Source organism: Gavia stellata, chromosome 3 (assembly GCF_030936135.1).
Source record: "Gavia stellata isolate bGavSte3 chromosome 3, bGavSte3.hap2, whole genome shotgun sequence".
NCBI lineage: Eukaryota > Metazoa > Chordata > Aves > Gaviiformes > Gaviidae > Gavia > Gavia stellata.
Window position 1 is genome coordinate 75,160,160 of NC_082596.1, and position 18,958 is coordinate 75,179,117.

The following is an 18,958-nucleotide window of genomic DNA, read 5'->3' on the forward strand; positions in this document are numbered from 1 at the left end:
GAAAATAGACTTGACTTGGGTCAAATTAATTTAATTTATTACTAATTAAAATAGGTCTGGGTGGTGAGAATCAAAGACAAACATTAAAATACCATGTTTCCTCCCCTTCTCCCAGGCTTATGTTCATGCCCTCATTCTCAATCTCTCTTCCCACCCCCCCTGCTCCTCCTGTCTCCCGAGCAGCAGAGGAGGATGGGGGCTGCAGTCTGTCTATAACAGCTCCTCTCTGCTATTCCTCCCTCCTCTCACTTTTTCCCTCCTCTGGCGTCTGTCCTTCCAGAAGCCACAGTTCCTTCAGGAAATATCCACCTGCTTTGGCATGGGGTCCTCTCCACAAGCTGGAGGGGAATCTCTGCTCTGGCACCTGGAGCCCCTCCTTCCTTTCTGACCTTGGCGTCTGCAGGGTTGTTTCTCGCTCTTTTCGTTCTCTCCTTCTCTCACCCTATGGCATTTTCTCCCCTTTCTTACATATGTTTTCCCCAAGGTATCCCACCCGGGGCTGATGGGCTCAGCCGTGTCCTGCAGTGGGTCCACTGCAGAGGTGGCTGGAACTGGCTGTGTCAAGCATGAGGCAGCCCCAGCCCCTCCTTACAGAGGCCACCCCTGCAGGTCCCCCTGCAAAGACCTGGGCTCCTGCTCCCAGACCATATACAAAACTGGGGTTTAAGTAAATAAGAATGTACTAATTTATCCAAGTAAAAAAAAAAATCCTCATAAATGTGTCCTTTTAGGATTTGTAATGCCAAATATAACCACAGGGTGTATTAGCTTATAGTATTAGGAGTTGTTTATGCACATGGCAAATTCAAGTCATTAATCAAAACTTACTAGGAATTTTGAACTGTTTTCTTTCTTTTGTCTGAACATCTGTTTTCACGTGACAATTCTTTCTGAAGCACCTACTTGCTGTGCTAAGTAAAGTATTCTGAAATAATCAGGTGCAGGAAAGAAACACGCACAAATGATCAAACTTTCTATAGGACCTCAGATCACGGGCAGAAAAACATAAGCACTCGCACTAAAGCTGTTTTTCAGTACAGTAGGTGTCAGTAGGAGAACAAATAGGAAAGAATCAACTCTTGTTTCCAGAGGGGACCCTGCCTGAGGCTAAAGAAGATTACGGTATAAATGCAATGGTCAGGGCTGGCTAAAAGGAAGAGGAGTCAGTCAGACTAAGGAACCAGATCAGTGTTAAGGCATTCATGTTAATCTGAACTGGTTGCAGAATTATGAGCCTTTGGCAAGTCTGCAGCTAACCCTGAGCGGTTTCTGCAAGCCAGTCAGCTGGGAGCTAGGTTAGTTGTTTGGCTGGTAGGTTGCCTTACTGAGACCTCATATAAGGGGATTTTATTATCTCTTGCTTTTTATCTTGTCTCTAGGCTGCATTATCAAAGCCTTGACATTGACCTTGTAACTGTCTTGTTTAACTGTGGCCCTGACTTCCACCCTACGGTTTGTATTTTTTCAGTTTCCTGATGTTGCCCTGACTACTGGTAAGTGACTTGCTCTACATGCTAGAGTGATAAGCTCCTTTTTATTTTCTTGACCTTGCTTTTGCTCACCTTATGGTGCCAGGTGCTGTGTTGCATTCCTGATGTTTTCAATACTCCTCTACATTGTGTCTTCCAGAGAGTACAGCTATGGATAGAATGAAAAGATACAAACCTGGTAAAATGTTGAATCAAAATTACTCAGCTAAAGGTTGATTGTACCTGATGTTGATTAAGGAACCAGCTGTGGAAAGGACAAAATTCTTACAGGCAATTAGCCCCAGCTGAACCTTGACCACAATTTCTAGTCTAAACCCAACTGTGGGGGTAGAAGCTGGAGCTACTAGGGTGAAGGTATGCTTAGGCTGTGTGGGTTTTCTATGCCTTTTCCTGTTGGATGGGAGCGCTGACAGATTGAACCAGGTAGATGCTAGAAGCTTCCAAAAGCTTTCAAGCAGTCAAATTGTATAACTCTTTAACTCATACCTATACAGAATAATTTTGTATTTTGAATGTAGTTGGACTATGTATGTGAACGAAACCCACTGAATTAAATCAAGATTGGCTACTCACCCAGGAAAGAGATGCTGAAACACTGTGGAAATATCACAACCTGCTGGACAGCAAATCAGATTGTTAGTGTAATGGTATTTTCTGAAATTCATCTTTGAAGTATGTGACAGATAATGGTAGTTTTTCCAGAAGCAACTCTCCAATGACTTCAGTGGAATTACTCATGACTGAGGTAGACACTGTGTTTTGTAGGTAGAATTTATGTACCTGTGCTTTTGCTCTCCTTTTGTCTAAGTTAGAACTCTGAAACTCCATTGACACATTAATTATAGTTTAGGTGCTAGTTACCTGAAATAATTGTTCTATTTGTAGTACATTATCACAATTAAATCAAAGACGTTAGGGCTGGAAGAGGTGATGTTCTGTTACACTCTTCTGTTCCCCAAAAATTGTCAAAGAATCCTGTCTAAGCTTTAAGGCCTAAGTTTAAACAGAAAGGATTGATCATTACTCCAGGTAGGAATCCAAATTCTTATGTTACTTGCTAATAAATTCATTCCCAGGTAAGATGTAGGAGAACTATGGAAAAAGGGGGCCTGGGAAACTCATTCCAAAGAGACTAGGATATCACAAGCAGAGATTTTAAAAAATTACAATGTTAAGCACACAGTAGGGTGAGTAAATAAATAGGAATGCCATCTGCAAAAACTCAGGTTCCATACCAGAATAACACTGCCTTGGAGCAAAATCCATCTTTTGTTATTACTCATTTGAAATATCTTAAACTGTTAAAAATAGTTTTATAATGTTATCCTATCAATATATGTTAGATAAAATATACGTAGAGTAATTTGCACTTAAACTGTTTTTCATACCTTTATTCTTGGAAAGAACTGGCTACTTCTTCTATGTGATGTTTTTTATCATGTATTGTCTCCTAGGGTAACTAAAGCTAAGCTGGATGTACAAACAACAGTCTGGAGTCTGGCATGTCTGGAGTCTCTACTCTTCTCTTAAGTTGCTACTCCTGTTATCGTTTTGCTTTCTTTTTTCAAGCACATCTCATACCTTTTTCTATATTATCTTATGGTAGTAGCATCATTTGTTTTGCAAAATGACCTTAGGCCAACATCACAGATGTCTCCCTGAAACTATCATTTAGAAGGATATCTGGTACATCCTCTGGAAGGTCTTAGGACTTTACAGGTAGAAGTGACCTGAATAGTGTGACCAAAGTACAGGTTGCAAAGCTTTTCTTCTTCTTTGTGACCTGACTACTTCAAGTCATGAAAACTGTAAAATATGAGTTAAAAAATTGTCTGACCTGGTGTTTGGGTGATGAAGGCCTGGTCTTCTTGTGATGTTGGCCTAAGGTCATTTTGCAAAACAAATGAAATACCAGGGAAGTCTTCTGGGCATGCAGATGTGGGTTTTTTGGCACATGTATGAAATATGGGTGTTAAAAAAGGAGGAAAAAAAAAAAAGCCAAAACTTTCATTGGAAAATTGATCTTTCCCACAGATCAATAGTAATCTGTAAGAAAACAGTAGTAATCGTATTTATTTTGAATCACTGAAATCCTTACATATGCACTGCTATTGTAATTTCTGGCAATTAATCCTCTGAAGAAGGCCTTTAAAAATATAACACATGACTCAGTAATGGAATCATTTGATCTAGCTGTACTATTTTAAATAGAGAAAACACACTAATTTTTCTTGGGTGTATGCTAATTCTGAATGATGAGTGGCATGCCAAATTTTTTAGCCAATATTGTCAGTAGCTGTTAAGAGTCCTTCAAGGAAGTACCATGATATAACTAACCTGACTATAAGGCAAGTGTTGATTAGGATTGTTTAGAGTTCTTTAGCCTCATTCTGTACAGTCCAAGTTTTGATGTGAATGATAAGATGGAAATGTGTGGAAATAAATTTGGCTCTGAGAGTAGGACAGAATGGGATTTGTAAGTCTGTAACAATGTGCAAGGTAAAATAAGATAAAATACCCATAGGAAATTGTAACAGGGCCTTTGATCATAGATATTAGAAAGTTAATGGTTAGGTATGACAATATCTCAGTGCACATTATCAGCTTGTTAAATGTTTGTTTATATATGACTTGTGCTGATACTAGTAATGCATTAATTTCTTATCCTGGTTGTGAAAGTTACTAAACCTCAGTTAAAACAAAGTCTAATATCTTAGCCATGAGTGCATTCAAAATATGAATTGGACAGTGTCCTAAACAAAACATCTTTTTTCTCATAGATGTATTAATCTCGATGAAAGTTTTGCAAGGATAACTTATTAAATTTGGAGAGGATTTTCTGAATCAGGCTAGTCCTTGCCTATTCCCAATATAAAGTTAAGTGACTAAAACCTGCCTATGTTCAACCCTCAGAATCTTATTTCTGCTTTTATTTAGCTTCGTCTTGGGATAATGGGTATTCATTCACTTTTGAAGCAGACCTGACTATAAACCAAGACTCTGTGCTAAAACTGACCAAATTAGTTAGTGATTCAATATGTTGGATTAAAATTAACAGCAGGTTTCAGCAGTATCCACCTCTAAGAAGGATGACTTTGTGTAGTTCTTCAGTGTTCAAAAAGTAAATGTTTTGATCTATAAAGAAATATAATGTGGTATTTCATTATTAAATGAAAAAAAAATATTATTTTTGACTCTATCTCAGTTCATTTGGATTCTGTTTCATCATCTGTATCATGGGGCGTATTACTACATTTACCCCCCAGAGATGTCATGAATGTTTTAATTAAAAATATTAGAGAAACCTGATGAAAGCCTTGGATAGTAATTGGTGGGAGTGGAGTATCCAGTGTCTTGGATTTTGTTTTAATGGTTATCGTATAACTGAAAGAGCATAAATAGGAAAATTTTCCAGAGATGTCTGGTAAAGGAAAAATGGCACTTAATAACTTCTAAAGCCAAACTGCTTTGGAAGAGAAAGCAAGCTGTGAGCTATTTACAGTGGTTTAAAGTAGGATTTAAGTTTTCATAGCATATGGAAGAATTTGGTCTTTCAATGTTAGCAAATTCTATTGTGATCTATATGCTATTCTAAGATGAGAACAAGTATGAATCTGGGTTGTCTCCTGCTGAGTTCGTTTCTTCTGTGGTGGTGTTTAATGCCTCCAGCTATTTATTCAACACTGCTAAATTAACCTCTAGGAACAGCAAGATTAGTTAGCTGAAGGATGACTGGTGTGGGGGGCAGCTTCATGCTCAACTATGATTTAACTTTGTTCATAGGCTAATTAATCACCATTTAGACACATTTCCTGTGGCTTTGTTTTAAAAAGTAGTACAGAATAAATTATTCCATTGCTGTTCATTGTTCCCAGCTATCTGTTTATTTTGCCCATTTTAGAAACAGGCTCAGTCCAGGTTCTGAAGTGGTATTAAAAGGATGCAATTATACTACATCCCTGAAGATCAGGATTAGAAAGCCACTTGTGCTTAAGATGCACTTGATTTCAATATTATGAAGACTAGGATTTCTTGTTCTTCCTACTTCTTTGCTAAAGCACTGTATAGTGCACTTTCAAGTGCCGTAATTGTTTGTGTTGCATCTATTCAGTTTTAAAAGGACCCTATGGTGCAACTGCCAAAGGCAGGAAATGGAAAGGCTGAGCAGGCAGGGAAAGCTAGGATCTGCAGTAACTTGAAAGACAAGTATTAGGTGCTGTGACTCTTTCTAGGTTACAAACTTAGCAGGAAATAGGATCCATCTGTTGCCTTGAGGGAAGGCTAGATTCTGCCCAGAAGGCAACCAATACAACCCTGAGAGTCCCTACCTCCTCCTGAAGTAGTTTACCTCCACTCTGGTGTCTGGCAGTAAAGGGTAGCACCTGCTAGTTCCAAAGATTATCAAAGGACGTCTTTGTATTCAATTAGGGGCAGAGAAATACTGTTTTTAACAGGGGTCAGTGACTTACCTGATTCTTTTTGTTTGGGCATAGACTGTGTATATGTTCAGAAGCAGGCTAGCAAGGAGCAGTCCATGTGAAGATTCATGAATCAAACAGAAGCATGGATTAGACCTCCCAATAGTGAGAATGGCACTGAATCATGGAAGGAAGTAGAAAGTCACTCTGACTGCAATTTCAGTTGCAGTAATTTATGTACAGAAATGTGAAAACACTGCATTTAGGATGGGAACTATGCACAAAATACGCACAGTAGGCAGAAGCTTATGCCCAAGAAGATTGACAGAGAATGGAGGAATCAGGACTTTGTAAGCAGAAAATGTAAAATTTAAGCTTGCAATGTTTGGCCCCAGGAAATAGCTTTGCCTACAGTCTTTAGTGGAACTTCATGCAGGAGTAAGACTGCTAAGGTCTAGGTTGCCAGATGATCTGTCCTAAGCTACAGACATTTGTTTATAGTGTCTGGCACAATTTGAGAACAGTGTTGGGAATGTAAACAGCCTAGTTAGTTAATTAAAAAAAAAAGGCAGTAATTCCAGGTAAGCCAAACCAACTGGGCAGCAGCCTAGATCCATCAGAACACCTGGACAAAACAGGTAGCTCTTGCCATAGTTAGGTTAGGCATCCCCCAAATCTGAGCTATTGCCATTTTAGCAGGATAAATAGTTAAAAAACAAAAAAAGGTCTGACCGGTAGTTTAGGAAAGTGTTAGCAAAATCTTAAATATCCTTTCAATGGAAGGTGGGAATGTATAGCAGAATATGAAGCAGGTTAGGCAGATGAGGATAAAAAAGCGTGTGTTTGCCCTTTACTGGGGGACACTTTTACTAGGCTTTGACACACGCTTCTAAACACATAGGTTGCTATAAATCTGAATTGTGTAATTTAGCTCAATCAAACTAGTGGTTTTTTGCCTCCAGATTTAAAAGTTCTAAGTTTAGTAAAAATGTTTTTCATGCTGCAAAGATGTTTTCAAAATATTATATGGAAAAACAATTCATCAGTTTGGATTTCATTCTGCTTTTGCTTACACTTGACAAAAGCTTTGCAACTGACTTTTAACAGGAGTTGGATATGGCCTTTCAGATACCTGCGCAAATAAGTCTTCTCAGAGCTTCCCTATCCTTAGTAAGTGAGGATTTCAAAAACTCTGACATCTGTTTGATATAACACTATAATGCTTGCCCGAAGCATTGTCATGATTTATTTTGAAAGCATTCTAATATAGTTCTGATGCAGAAATGGTAGATCACTCAATCAGCATTTGTTTCCAGCAATCTTGTTAGGATAACAAGTGTCCTATATATTTTCATTTCCTGTCAGTGTCAGGAAAAAAAATCGATAATGATTACCCCTCTGGTGTTTTCAATACACTTACGTTAACAGATTTGCATTCTGATCTAAACTGTGAAAATGAAGTCCTTGCACCTTGTGCTGGAAGTATGAATGTCTTCATTATGTTAACAGAACATGTTCTGTTCAGAGAGTAAAGCTGAAAAAAGTGTTTCTGGAACATAATATTTTGGGTGAGATTGTGGAGGCCTATTATAGTTCCTTTTGTTACAAACATTATGTTGTACTATCATATCTGAGACTGTCTTAGCCTTTTGAAATATATTCGTTATAGAAAGCAGAGTTACTCAGATTTCTTTTACGCCTATAGAAAGGAAAAAGATCACGGAATCAAAATGTAAGCCCTTGTTCTAATGTTCATCTCCAATATGTATGGACTTTAAAGCTGCAACTCAACAAAAGCCCCGACCCCCCAGTTTTCTTATATTAAATACAGTTATTAGTTAATAAGTAATGAGAATAAAAGCAATTTTTGGAATAAAGAAGTTTTTAAAAGCTATCTAATATTAACATTAGTGGGAGCACAGCTGTTTTGATTGACACAAAGGAGACAGAACAAAGATCTTGTGAAGGGCAAAAATAAATAAAAAGCCCCATGAGCCACTACAAATGGAGACTGAAGTCAAGCTGCCATAAGTGAGGCCTATAACAGACTCAAATGCTATATGGAATGGACAGTAGCAGGAATTCACAGATAACTCTTTGAGTATAGCCTGAAATGTTAGCCCCCCCAAATAACCTTCTTAGGAGTCACAGTGATACTGCAGCACCTTATGCCTAGAGCTGAATTTTGACAAAGAGGGTAGTCAAACATTCATCAGAGGTAGAGATTAGAGACTGTACTCATAAAGTTGTTTTTTTCATCTTCAGTGATATTGGAAATTTTAGAGGTATGTGGAAAAGTATCAAGGTGACGGACAAATGAAACATCTTTATTATAGGAGTGACTACAGAATCTGAAGGCCTCTACATAGGGAGAGGACTATGCACAATACTCTGTATCTCTAAAGCGACAGGCTGATATTTTTCACACTTGCAGCCGCTAGCAAAGGCAGTAGGAGAGAAAACACACAACTGAACAAAGAATATAAACATTTTGCTTATATGTTTGTTTCTTTCTCTTGCCTAATTTGTTTTACTAAGTTCTAAGTAGTGAAAAGAATTTAGCCCCTTATCTGCCTTCCTTATTGGAAATGAATAAATGACTTGCACAGTGTGTGGCATTGTGTGGATTTGTAGAGAGGGAGGGATGGGAGCTAGGCAGCTGCAGATTATAGCTGGAGGTTAAAGCTGAAACTCAGTGGCCCTGCTGCTGTTTTAGTTCCATGTGTCAATGGGAAGAGTGGTCATGGCTGTACTATTTTTCTTACATTCTCTTAACTTAAAAACTCCCTTGCTTTTCATGAACTGCAGTATTCTTGATTTTGCATAGCGTGCACCATAGTCTTCAAAATACTACGGTTGTTTTTTATACTTTATCTCTCTCCTTTATTTTGTCACTGTTAAATATCTGTCAAAATTATTATGCCACAATGATGATAACCAAACCATAAAGTAGCTTATCAATAAGGTCCCCTGAGCTGCAATGCCATTGGTAATGCAATGCATATACTAAATCAAAATGGAACTGGGTGCCAGTAAATGATTCCAACATTTACACCTCATGTTTTTTGTAGGTCAATGGACTATTGTTTCCAAAGTGTAATAGGAAAAGGTTTAGTAAAAGTTAATACTTAGCTGAGTTAGGAAAACAGCACATACAGCAGTAACAGCTGTTGACAGAACAACCATTCTAGAAAAGTTGCAGTATGTATCTGTCAAATTTAAAGGAAAAAAATCTGAGAAGGCGTTCTGAGAAAACATGCACATGTCAGGACAAACTTGCTGAAAAATGTCAGCGAAACCTAGGCAGTAACCACAAAAGCAGCTCTAGAAGGAATGTGAGGGTGCTTCTCCTTAGCTTCTGAAATGATACATCATATGTAAAGCAGATGGAAATATTTTCTTCTTTATTTCAAGTATTTGTACTAAAAAAACAAACAGTCCGCCTAATCCCCACCCCCACTCAAAACCAGACCATGTTTTTTCCACTGTAGTATAAACATAAATTACTTCAGAGCCTGCTATTATTGTGTAACTCTATGAGATGTAAATGGAAGTCAATTGGAGACTTCAGTAGAAAATGAAAAATGCTTAAGCTGCCTTCTTGGTTGAAGGGAGCAAGAGAAGAATTATTTTCCTGTGTCCCAGTGGAGTTCTGCACTATTTAAACCCAGCTTCTCTCGGTGGAACCAGGGAGTATGGCTTTGTCTCTTCTCAGTGTGAAAAGTCTTGAGATTCTCACTAAAAATTGAACTGAAACTGTTTTGTGAACACCATTGAAATGCTGGGTGTGGGTTGTGTAATGTTAATCGTTACATCTCATCCTTATAAATCAGCTCTGTCCGTTTTCCAGTAATTTGACTACTGTGAAGAAAAGCACAAGAAAATGGTACGCAAGCCTTGGGAGATCAAAAAGGAAATGCAAAGAGGATCCTGAAAAGGCAAGGACTGTTGCTTTTAGGGAAACCAGACATGACAAAGATTGCGCAAGAAATGCAATAAATAGTGATAATGTTACAGTGTTACAGCTCGTGTTTACTTCTCAGCTCAGGTCTTTCTGCAAAGATAGGTCAGAAAAAAAGATACGGTGAAATTCAGAAGTGGGATTTTTTCAGTTTCTTTTTTGTGTGGGGTTTGGGGGGTTTTTTTCCTTCCAATGTATGAGGTGTGTCTGAAGGAATATGGAAGTGGGTGTAAGGAAACAAAAAGCTTAGCCTGGAGATTGGGTTAATTGGCTTTTGGATGAGTTACTGTGGCTCATGAGTATAGGAAAGATAAATTAGAGGTTGAACTGGAAAGGGCATGTCCCTTGAAACCTTTGTTGAACCTGTGTATGAACCAGTGACTCAGAGAGCCCTTCTGAAAAGGTTAAAAGTAAGTGAAGGAAATAGGCATGGAAGAGACCTATTTGTTTAAGAGATGCCATAGAACATAAGAGTTTTCAAGCATCCCCAAGTTAAACAGACTTTTCAGAATGAAGTACATATATCAAATAGTTTTATATAATAAGAAAAGGCATCTGATATTCATACAATATGTGTGGTATGTTCACTAATGAGAAGTGCAGCCAGGCTATGTTCAAATGCTAAGAACAGTGGTTACTGCACTTGGAGAACTTTGTACTACAGAAATCAAAATTCTTGCAAGTGGTATTGGCTGAAAATGGATTTGAGATCAATTCTGAACCTGAAAAATAAAATAAGCTGGATATAGCTTTTTGAATAATAGATCCTTTGACTACACTTACTGATTTATTTTTTGTTGACCTAATTAAAGTAACTGTATTGAATTACAAGAATATATAATTGCCTTATTGGATATTTAGGAAACATGCAGCCAAAACTGTAAAAACAAAGTCATGCAGTGTAAAATGCCGTATTTGTTTTCTTCATGCCTTTCCTTCTCAATGTCAGTTATGCATCTGTCACCTGTGTTGTACCACCTAGAATGTTTCAATTAATTTTTCTACCTTTATGTTAAAGCATTGATATGCATCTCTTGAAATATTTATCAAGTTACTGGAACAAATGTGCCTACTAAGATTTATATAAGAGATAAGCAAGAGTTTGCACAACAAATGCATGTGGGTGGAGACATACACACAGAGTAACCTACTGTGATATGATTAAAATGAAGAATTTCATTACATTTTTAATGAATTAAAACTTTTCTTAGTTTTCAAAGAACTATGGAGGGGGGAAAAAAAAGTTATCAAACTAACTTCCCTTGATCTTTCTTTAGTAAAAATTACAGAGGCTCTGTGGACTTCACGACAAAAGCAGCTTATAGAGCTACAATAAAAAGAAATCTATGGTGCATCCAATATATTTAGACAGAGAAGATGACCTGATTTTCTCTACTAGATGACAGTGATTAATATATGAAGCTGCTCGGAAAGGAATCGCACAGTGTGCTATAAAACTGAAATGATGTACAGAGTGAAAATCACATAGAGCCCTGAGGTGCAAAATGCTGAGAATGCTGAAGTCCTCTTTCTTCTCTAAGAGACTGGGACCTCTAGCACCAGCTTCAGCATTCAGTCAACAGATTAATTCACATCACAAAAGGATAAGGAAGGGAGATGGAGTATCAAATTATGTGAACTTAATTTAAAACAGTTACTTTGGGACTCTGGCTACGGTGGAGAGGAGTCAATGGTTTGTGTTGAAAGTTTTAAAACATGAAGCAAAGGAGGGCATTTTACTTTGTCTGTAAAGTCAAATGCTGGAGCAACTTTTGGGACATACTTGTTATGAAATAGGGACAGGATTCAACCTGTAGGGACCAGAGAATTTGAATTAAAGTCCTACAAATTACTTTATGCAGACTTGTTCTGCAAAAAACAGAGGCAGGAGTCTGGAACCAGTAAACCCAGAAAAATTAGCCAGATTTACTCTGGCATACTGAAAGCAGGAGTTACCACATAGTTTAAGACCTTTTTTTTAAAAAAAACCAAACAAACTCATAGCACTACCAAAACTGTCCTTTATGCTGCCCTGTGTGTCTAAAGTATTGATTCACTACAGTTATTCTGAACAGGAAATGGCATCTATCATCAACTGCAGAAATCTGCTCTCTTTGTGATTTCTGGCCAGTTTCAAGTGTACAAAGGGAAGCTAACTTTTCTAGTTATAACCCTTGGTCTGCTTTTTCTATTTTGGGCAGAGTTGTCTTACTCTATAACTTGGAGAAATCCTCTCCAGCTTCGGTGTGGTATAGCAATCACCAGCAGGTATAGAAGAAAGTAAACCAGAAGCAACTAATCTGAGCTCTGTATCCTGACTGAGAGAGTTATAAGCAAGCTAGTTGCAAGTTTGAGGCATTTTTATAGCCAAAGTTTTGCTTAACTCTTATTTGAGAATGTGCATCTGGGGGTAGAGTACAGAAGCTCAAGGAGAGCAAGACTACTTCTAAGGTTCTTATACTAATCAGCTTAGAATTTCAAAGAAGTTTGGAGCAGCTAGGTTTTGTTAATCCTTTCCCACTGTGCTACTTCAGACAAGTGAGCTGAGAAAAGGACTCATGATTCACCCTTAACTGTTCAAAAGCAAGTGCTCTTTCCTCCATCCCACAGGTCACTCAAGACTCCCGCTTTGAGGGCAGTTCTGCAATACTCACGAGAACATGCTTTTACTCTTTATAAGAAAGAGATCATTGGCACAATGGGTGTAATAATTTTTAGCTTAAACCGATGGAAAAGCATGAAGGAACAGAGGTGGCTTTTGAAGATTAGAAGTAGCTTGATTGTTAAGTGCTACCTTCAATTAGTCTAATCTTCCTTATTCATAGACATTGTTGCATTCTGGGTGGTAAAGTTTAACATCTTGTTGTTTGTTAGCTGGCCTTCGCGGAAACCTTTTCTTTGCAACTTTGCTGAAAATGGGCAAACAGAATATAATAGAACTTGTTGGATGTTTGTAAGTATAGGGCAACACTACCTAACAGCTACATTTAACAAGTATTTGAAAAGTGAGTTCTTGATAATCTCATTGAAATCAGAAGGGTTCTAGGATGGAGCACACAGAATAGCAGTATCCCTGGAGTAGCAGAAGTATTGGAAGGAACAAATATAATAGCGCAAACTAGATTATGTTGCTTAGTAGGTAGGAAATACTATGTTGTCTGTGAATAGCTGAGCAGGTACCCAATATATATGAGAAGGCTTGAATTATCTAGATTTTCAAAACAGCACAAGTTCTCTCTTCTTACAGAGTTTCATCCATCATTCAACCAAGCAGAACTGTGTGATTTATTATTTATTTGGAGCCGATTTTTACATTTACTGCGTTCATGAGATTTTGCTTGGTTGCTGACAGACCTGAAAGAAAGGCAGATGATCTAATGTTTTCCCATGAGTATGATGAATCATTAAAATGAGTTTAAAAAAAAGAAAAAAAAAAAAAAAAAAAGCCCAGCTAATGGATACAAATTACAATGAAGCCATAACATCTCTGGTTCATCAGTTACTTAATTAGATGATTAAACTAGCAAAGTGTTTTTCCCTTTCTCTTAGGAATGAAAATCCAGTCTACTGGTATCTGTGTTATTCACAAAAGTGGTGGGGTTTTTTGGGGTGGTTGGGGGTTTTTTCCTTAAAAAACCAAAAGAAAATAAAAAACCAAAACAGCTACCTACAAGCAAACTACCAAACTGTATAATTCGGTGTTGTGATCAAAAGAAAGTGTTTAAAACTACAACAATGGTTACCAGGCTTGAGTTCAGAGACTCTAGAAGAAGCAAGCTTCAGCTGATTTTGTAGGTACAAGTGCTCGTCTCATTACATCCATTTGGTTATTTTGCAGACTAGCATTATTTAATGCAAATAGTAATCTTGTATTGATCTAAAGAAAGAGAAAACCAAGTATTTTAATGGTTCAGGTTATAGTACTGTTGCCACACAAAACAAATTTGAATTTTGAGGGCAAGGAATTTAAAGAAAAAATTCTTAATTCAAAATTCTTTTTCTGGCTTCAACTTTCAAATGCATAAGCATATTATTTTAAATAAGGACATCTTTCAGTGCACGTTTTGTGGCATTAAATATCTATAGTTTTATGTTACCCAAGTTTTGGGTAGGGGGAAATGAGTGTGAATAGAATTTAATAAAATAACAAAAAATTGGTTTTAATATATTTTCTCTGGACTATGTAATGTGCAGTATGAGGTGCATTGGAACTGCTCCCTACTATAAAGTTATAAGATTAAGGAAAAGCTTTACAAGCCATATTTACAAAATATAGGTGTGAATACTTGAAAAACACCAACTCTGAGTGGTTTGAAGATAATCAGATGTTTAGCAGAACATTAGTTTGTACCATGAAACAGTTCCTTAAAAAATCTAATGCAATCCCTAGTGATCAATATGAGGAATTGCTGAGTAAGAAAATTAAGTTCTCTGTGTATCCTGCTTGTGGTTGTTATGGGAATACTCTGAATGTTTGTGTCTGTGCTCAAATAAAAGTGCTGAACATTTAGAAGGTACAGAGAAGAAGCATGTGTTAAAAAAGAAAAAAAATTAAAGCCTCAAGGAGCTCAGACTGCGTGTTTTTTCTAAAAGAACTCTGCAGGGTGATCAGTCTGCAGGTAGCTCAGTGCAAACAGATGAAACTATTCTTTAGATAGCTGATAAAATATAGTAAGATCCCATATTTGGAAGTTAAATTTAGACTAATACAGAGTCGATGTGAAATATATGATGAAATACATTTTAACTATTAATCAACGATTAAGTATTTTGGTGGATTCTCCATTACTGGAATTCTTGGATTGAAGATGGGATGTTCATCTGCTATGTAGTATTTAGTCCAAAGAGGAATTACTTCTGTTTTATTTCCATTAGAGAAACTCTACTGTTTATCTGTGTACTAAAATAATATTAATAGTTTCTTACAAATATCTCGAGTGAAAGGCAGCTACTGAAACAGGACCAGGGATTACTGAGTCCAATTAAGCATAAACAAATCCATATCAATATTTATAATTAATCTTGCTGATTAGATTTGTGTGAGTTTCTTGTACTGTATTGTCCTGGACAGCTTTCGTATGTTATGCTGATGTTAAGAATGGAGAGAAAGATTGAAAAAAGAAAATAGTCAGGGTTTCTTGTGCCAACATTTTAAATCCTTACAAAAATTTATAGGAACAAGCAGACTGGTGTTCGTTACCTAGAAGGAAGCTCTTCATTTAGATAGAGGTCATGGGTGGATTAGTCATTACATCTGCTTTGATACTTGGGTGTAAAAAAACTCTGCAAACAGAGACACACAGAACAAAGCTTTTAGGTCGACTTTTCTATGTTAAAAGCTCTATTAGAGTGCTTCTCAAGTGCATTCTTAAGAAAAAAAAATAAATTACAAAAAAGCCTTCTGATTAAAAAAATTATTGTGCTGGGTCTTCTGAAGAAATTTGAGTGGATTATTTTGCAAAACTGGCCAATTTCCAAGAAGCAGTTATCACAGTGGGAAAGACTGTAAGTTGTAACTATAATAATATCTCTACAGGCATGATAAATGTATCTGTGATAGGACCAATTGGGATTTCATGGTCTGAAGCATTATGAATTTGTCAGTTCTGTTCAATTGTTTCCAGCAAAGTGACTTCATCATATTGTTCATGTTATTTGGAAAAAAAAAAAAATCAAAATTAAAGGGTTTAAAATTAGATTGTGTACTGACTGCAGGTCCTTGTCCACAATCATTTTCCTATCTGTTGATAGATTCTAGCTGCAATATTCATAATCCATTTGTGGCTAGTCACAGCCCATTAACCATCTGTTCCTCTATTAAGCAACTTTCTTTTTATAATGTAAGTATTTAATTTTAATAAATGTCATCTGATAAGCATTTATCTTATACATAATAAGGAACTGTTTCAAACATGGTCTCTAGGCCATATAAAATTAATATTTTGGATGGACTTCCTTGGATATAAAAGGGAAAGACACTAATAGAATAGTTTGAAAATCTGAAAGTATTTAAAATACAGATTATTGTAAATAAGTACTACTTCTTTAAATTGTAATATGAACAAAAAGTTTTGCTTGCTGAAATATTTGCCTAATTCAACAACACATGAATAGAAAGTGAGCTGTAGAGTGTAGCTTTGGTTTTATAGATTACACTGTACAGCAAAGGTAAGATCTGCTAACAGCAATACTTACTAAACACTTCAAACATGAGGTATAGATGTCTAGTGTGTTTTTACAAATCCATTTACCTGTCTTTTTTGTTTAAGTCGATTTGGTGAACATAATGAAAAATATCAACCAACAGCCGTGAAATTATATCTATGAAGTTTAAAAAGCATAGCATGCAAGAGGCAGAAAATAACAGAATTAAGAATGCTGGAGTGACCTTCAGTTTCAAACTGAACACATGGGCATTTTGATAATCTTTAATTATCTAAACATAAATTATTTCTGACAAATTTCTGAATGAGACAGAACTCCCACAGAAATTCACATATGTGCCAACCTGTAAGATTATGGAGGAACACTTGGGCTTGGCTTGTAATATTTTAATTTTCCAGGAGCAACAAAATTACTAGTTTGCTTTTGTGGCACAATACTTTTTTTTAGTTTAGTTATATAGAATAATAATATAACTCACTTGGGCTATGAATACTGAATATCCTACATGCAATTTGGAATTAAATTTAACAGAAGCTCACTAGCTCTGGTCAGTTTGTGGAGAGCTCTGTCCTATTCGCCCGTCATCTTAACCCAGTCTCTTTTTTGTTTTTCTCAATACCGAAGTCTTCATCTACTTCCTAGTCATCTCTTGGGGGGGAAAAAGTGTTTATCCTATTCTTTTATTCCTTTGTGGTTTGGTTTCCTTTTTTTCTTCCCACTTACTTTGTTTCTTGTTTCTTCATTTCTTTCACTTAGTTTATTGTTTGAAGATGTTCTCCTGCAGCTGCCACTGCAGTTCGTCTGGCTAGTAAAAATCTGAATATTGTCTTCACTCCAGGAAAATGTTTGACTTCCTATTTTACATTCTACACAAAATAGTCAGGCTGTAGAGAAAAATGTCTTGTTATTGTGTTATGTATAAAATAATAAAATTTAGACTAATGAGATCTACTTTAAAGACAAACAATTTGGTTTAATTAAAAAAAATGTCTAAAAGGATTGCTGAAGCAAAGTAGAAAAATTGAACCTTGTAGAAAGGACTGTAGAAAATACGGCATTCATATTCCCTCGGAAGTTCTGAACATACATATATATTTTTAAAATTTTCTCTTGAAACGGAAGAAAAATTTTCTATGGGATGAAATTTCTTTAATATCTTTATCGATGATCTGGATGAGGGGCTTGAGTGCTCCCTCAGCAAGTTTGCAGATGACACCAAGTTGGGTGGGAGTGTTGATCTGCTCTAGGGTAGGAAGGGTGGGCAGAGGGATCTGGACAAGCTGGATCGATGGGCCACGGCCAATTGTATGAGGCTCAACAAGGCCAAGTGCTGGGTCCTGCACCTGGGTCACAGCAACCCCAGGCAACACTATAGGCTTGGGGACGAGTGGCTGGAAAGCTGCCCTGCAGAAAAGGACCTGGGGGTGCTGGTTGACAGCTGGCTGAATATGAGCCAGCAGTGTGCCCAGGTGGCCAAGAAGGCCAACAGAAACCTGGCCTGTATCAGAAATAGTGTGGCCAGCAGGAGTAGGGAGGTGATCGTGCCCCTGTACTCGGCACTGGTGAGGCCGCACCTTGAATCCTGCGTTCAGTTTTGGGCCCCTCACTGCAAGAAGGATATTGAGGTGCTGGAGTGTGTCCAGAGAAGGGTGACGAAGCTGGTGAGGTGTCTGGAGCACAAGCCTTGTGAGAAGCGGCTGAGGGAACTGGGGTTGTTCAGCCTTCAGGAGAAGAGGAGGCTGAGGGGAGACCTCATCGCTCTCTGCAACTACCTGAAAAGGGGTTGCAGAGAGGTGGGTGTTGGTCTCTTCTCCCAAGTGACAAGTGGAAATGGCCTCAAGTTGCGCCAGGGGAAGTTCAGGCTGGATGTTAGGAGAAATTTCTTTACTGAGAGAGTGGTGAAACACTGGAATAAGCTGCCCAGGGAAGTGGTGGAGTCAACATCACTGGATGTGTTCAAGGAACGTGTGGACGTGGCATTGTGGGACATGGTTTAGTGGGAATGGTGGTGTTGGGTTGATGGTTGGACTTGATGATCTTACAGGTCTTTTCCAACCTTAGTGATTCTGTGAATTTCAAAAGCTTCCATGTTTAAAAGTGAAAACATAGCGACCTTGTGATTTTAACTATTTGGACACATCTAGAAAAAGAAGTTCCTATAGCAAAATTTCATGAATAAATGAATCTTGTTCCACTTCCTTTGTGTCATGGACCTTATCCTTCTGTAACTTCTGAATTCATGTATCCAGTCTGGCTGAAATTGAACAAAGGATAAAAGTCTCAAAGACTAAATTCCACCACTTTATATTAAAATAAAGGTCTGGCAGAGAAGAGAAGCTTCCACAAAGATGTTGCTAGAGGATCTTGGTGCTTATTAAAAATTAAATGTTACGGAAGTTTAGCCTTATGCCACAGAGGAAGCCAATCTTAATTTGTTTGTGGCTCATGGAATTACTAGATTTATTCAGCTTTTTTTTTTTTTTTATTGTTGACAGTTGCAGTGCCTTCAGAAAGTCATAGCAAAGAAATCAGATGGAATTTGAAGGAACTATGCTTTCAGATGTGAGACTGTTTAATGGTTTAGGGTCTTTAAATTCTTAAATTTCATCTTGTGTATAAGTGAACTTTCAGAACAAAATCCCAGTAGTTTAATGCTGAATTTTATTTCTTTAAGCTCCTCTAGCGTTGCAGCAGTGAGACATTGGTGTAGTCTGATTTAAAGGTTAATGGCAGCCAGAAAATTCTGGGTTAACAACAATACTAGAAGAAACAAATAATACAATGGGAAAAGAATAGTATGTGTCTAGATTTCAGAAAGCATTCTCTCCTCTGTTTTTCGTGACCCCAGTGTATTGTACTTTTTGGTTTATTAGCATGTCATGTCACCCCCTTCATATTTTTTCATATATACAGTTTTGTGGATG